The sequence below is a fragment of the Carlito syrichta genome, unplaced genomic scaffold (assembly GCF_000164805.1).
Source record: "Carlito syrichta isolate Samal-C Ts95f unplaced genomic scaffold, Tarsius_syrichta-2.0.1 Scaffold283308, whole genome shotgun sequence".
In the NCBI taxonomy this organism is placed as follows: domain Eukaryota; kingdom Metazoa; phylum Chordata; class Mammalia; order Primates; family Tarsiidae; genus Carlito; species Carlito syrichta.
In genome coordinates this window covers 36,830-41,194 of record NW_007227404.1, presented here as the reverse complement: position 1 = coordinate 41,194, position 4,365 = coordinate 36,830, and positions in this window count along the sequence as shown.

Below are 4,365 nucleotides of genomic sequence, written 5' to 3'. Positions count from 1 at the left end.
CCTCAAGTAGCAGCAGGTGGAAAATCCAACCCAAGTTGCCTCAAACATCAAAAGAATTTTTTTTAATTCACACAACCAAGAGCAGGGGTATCTTACCACATAGTTTGACTTAGTTTTGAAAAAGTTGAAAAACTAGGATCCAGCTCTAATTCCTCTCTGTTAGTTCCTTTCTTAGATTTGGAAGGGTGGATCGCTGTACCTTCACATCATAACACCAAGTCCAAAGGCAGGAAAAGAAAAACCAGGAATGAGACGGAGAAGGGAAGGGAAGAAGGAGAGGGAAAGGGAGAGAAAGTGGGAGAGAAAACTGTTTCCTGACAGTCTTAACACAAGTTTCTATTTTAATTTTTTCGGTCTTAGTTGGACTTGGGCTATGTTACCATCTCTGAACTTGGTTAGAAAGAATGAAGGCACTGCTTAGTTTCTTTATCCCTTTGTGCCTCCTGTCCTCTCTTTTTCTTTCCACTGCTTTCTCTTTTCTTTTCTTTTAGAAATATTTGCTCTAGGAATCCTCTCTTTGTCCCCTATGTGAAATTCAAAAGACTTTAGTGAAACTTTATATTTTGGCTTGATAATCAGCATTTCCTGCTTTAAGATTTCTTAGCAAGTTTTGATATTTTAGGGAAACAAATTGAATATTGTCAAACCACATTCTACAGTAAAATCTTTAAAATGATTGGCTCCAATACAGTTTTACTACAAATAAAATTGCATCTGTGTATTTTTCATTGGGAAGTTAACTGTAATATTTGTATAAACTAATCTTTGTCTTACTATAATAGAACAGCAATAGGCCATATATTTATATGAATATAGACACATTTTCACATAAGCTCATTTATTTTTACCAAATACTGAATCTTTATTAGTATGTATGCTGCATTTTGTACTGTTCATACTTATCACACTTTTAGAGATTATGAATAAATTCTAAGCTAAAAGACGGTAGAGACATAATAATCTTTTATTCATTTTATAATAAAATACAGTGTAGTAACAGTAAAGAAGAAAAAATGATAATGACTGAATTTAAATATAATTTTTTCTAAAAAGTCAGATAGCCTCTTTTTCTCTTTGTAAAACAGAGATGATACAAATGTTGAATAATTAGTGTAGCTTTTTATTTGTTATCATGATCTATTTCTTAATATTCTGAGGTACAGAATTCTCCATTGTGATTTACTCTTTTTTGATAGGGATACATTCCTATTTTCTTATCAACTTCCTCTTTTAACTTTGTACTATAATTTAATTTTAAGATTATAGAGGATAAGGATGAATTGAGTTTTAACTCAGTTATGATATACCATATTTTGTATTCACTTTAGGTATGACTTCAAGTTAAAGGCAAACAGGGGTGAGGTGGATCCGTTTGAGAGCTTCTGATTCAGTGTAGCTATTAAAGCTCATTCCTCCTAATGGATAATTGCTTTTCTTCAGGATCACAGTATTTCTACAGCCATTGAATAAAGAATCTTCCATTTGACAAATAAAATAGGCAAGATTAACTGCTGTGAAATTCTGAAAAAATTCTGTGTGTTTGAGTTCCTACTAAGTGCATGTCAGAAAAGTATCAAACACTTCTGTATTTTGTAGAGAACTCCAACACAGTGCAATTACTTATATATGCACCCGGTATTAAGTGGCTTTAAGATCAATTCTTTTTTATGTTTATTTTTAGAACCTCACTTCCTGGGTCAAGAGATCTGTAGATGATTCATAAACACAACCTAGCTCCATGACACCTTATGTCATAGACCTCAAACTCAAGACAGATTCTGCCTTTATCTAGGTGTGAGGGGAGATGCCTTTTCAGAATGGCGTGCCCTCCTTCTCCTCTACTTCTAGAACCCTCTTTCTTGAGGTTACTGATTGGCAGGATTTTTGGAGAAGAAGGACTACCTGGGGAACCTTGCAATTACCTGTTTACATTCCCTTTTGTCCACCAAGCTGTAAGTTGGAGAGTTCTGACATGGCTTCACCACTTGTCTTGGTCTATTGGGCTGCTATAACCAAACCCAATAGACTGGCTGTCTTTTCAGCAGCAGGTATCTATTCGTCTCACTTCTAAAGGCTGAAAGTCCAAGATCAAGGCCCCAGCATGACTCTGATGGGGGCCCCCTTCTCAGCTGCAGATGACTGACTTCTCCTTGTATCCTAACATGGCAGAATGCAAGCGAGTGACTTCTCTGGCCCTTCTTATATGGTAATAATCCCATATAAATTTAAGATCAGTTTTAATAGTAAATTTTCAGTGTCTTTGTTATACAGATGTGTGAGGAAATCAAATAAACAAACATGTAGCCCTGACTTGACTCTCTAGTCTTAGGCAATATCAACTTTTATTATTATATTTTAATTGCTCTGTGTAGACTTAAATAAATTAAACTTAGTTTAATACAGTCTTTAAAAGTTGGATATTTATCTTTATTTTAGCTTTAACATTATGGAGATAGAAATCTGAAAGTCTTCTTTTTATAGACAATATTTGGTTAGAGTACTCTAAAATTTATTAACTAATTATGGTAAAATCACAAGTCAGCATTCCATTTGGGAGGAAGTTGACGGCAGCCTGTGAAGAAATTAATGCAGTGTGGTTAACCAATGTTCCTGTCTCCTCTTGTGTAATTTAACTAGTTTAATCAATTACATATGGAACAATAAGCTTCTGAATTATCAAGAAGGAAATGGTTCCTCGGCCTCTACAAATAAGGTATTTTGATGTCAAATACCCTGAGCTTCAAACATTCAGTTTTTTTTGGTTTTTGTTTTTGTTTTTGAGTTGGAGTCTCACTCTGTCACCCAAACTGGAGTGCAGTGGCCGCTCCCGGCCACCGCAGCCTCAACCTGCTGGGCTCCGGCGATCCTTCCGCTTCAGCCTTCCAAGTAGCTGAAACTAGAGATGCGCACTACCACGCCCGGCTCATTTTTGATTTATTGTAGAGATGAGGGCTCGCCAAGTTGCCCAGGCAGGTCTCGAACCCGCGGACTCAGGCAATCCATTCCCCTCGGCCTCCCAAAGTGCAGGATTACAAGCTGAGCCACGGAGCCTGGCTACATTCAGATTTTGAAATAACCTTTGTTCTTTACTTCAGTATGAGTAGCACACAATACATATATTTTACTAGATAAGCTTATTTTAGAATATTTAATCTTCTAAGTATAGTCCAAGACATTGTACTTTTAATACCCTTAATCAATGTGGGCTAAAATTTGAATGACTGGTTAATTTTCTTGCAGTTAATCCTTTTATGGAAGTATCATTACTATTATTTAATTAAAATCAACAATAGATTGTTCATAATCAGGAACAAGGAGGACATACAGTATTGTAATATCATTTCACATGTAAGCTTTTCAAATGATTCTTTAGAGAGTAAGACATTGAGTTGGAAGGTTATCAGCAAAAATAGAATATAGCAAGAGACATAAAAATAGAAATCTCTTCCCTGTCTTTTTCATTCTGGGAAGAGCATTTGTTGTATGAATTCTTCATTGAATCTGCAAAGTCCTCTACATACTCACTTTTAATTGAGATAATCCTGAATCTTTTGAAGTGTAACCGATGACAGACTAAAGCGACATTTTGATTAAACGATGATAAATTATCAAACACCGTTATTCAACATTACTGCTGGAAGCTTAATTAGAGTACAGAGAGTACTCTGGAGTCAGTGTCTGACTAAACCAACAACAGCAGCAAAGCAAAAAAAAAAAAAAAAGAAGAAGAAAAAAACTGAATCATGCTATTCTTTTATATAAATTTTTTCACAGTTCACATGCATGTATGCACACGTGCACACACACACAGGAGTTACAATTTTTATCATTTCTGTCTTTTGTCCCTCTCTTTGGATCAAAGAATGTCCTTTCTGATTCTTATTTTTTTGTCATGTTTGCAAAAGAAATTACCTAGTTCTAGATAAAAGAGCTTAATCACATGTAATCCATTGCCAGTTTGATTTTTAATGATGTTTTAAGGATGCATTTTTTTTTTTATTTTTTGCTGTATTTTCTTTTTTTTTTGAGTTGGAGTCTCACTCTGTCGCCTAGACTGGAGTGCAGTGGCCGCTCCGGGCCACCGCAGTCTCGACCTGCTGGGCTCCGGCGATTCTTCCGCCTCAGCCTTCCAAGTAGCCAAAATTACAGGCATGCGCTACCACGCCCAGCTGATTTTTTGATTTATTGTAGAGATGAGGTCTCGCTGCCCAGGCAGGTCTCAAACCCGCGGGCTCAGGCAATCCACTCACCTCAGCCTCCCAAAGGCGCAGGATTACAGACTGAGCCACTGAGGCCGGCTTTTGCTGTGTTTTCATGCATAGTTTTCTAAGATACACATTGCTCCACTTCCTCTATCATAATTGA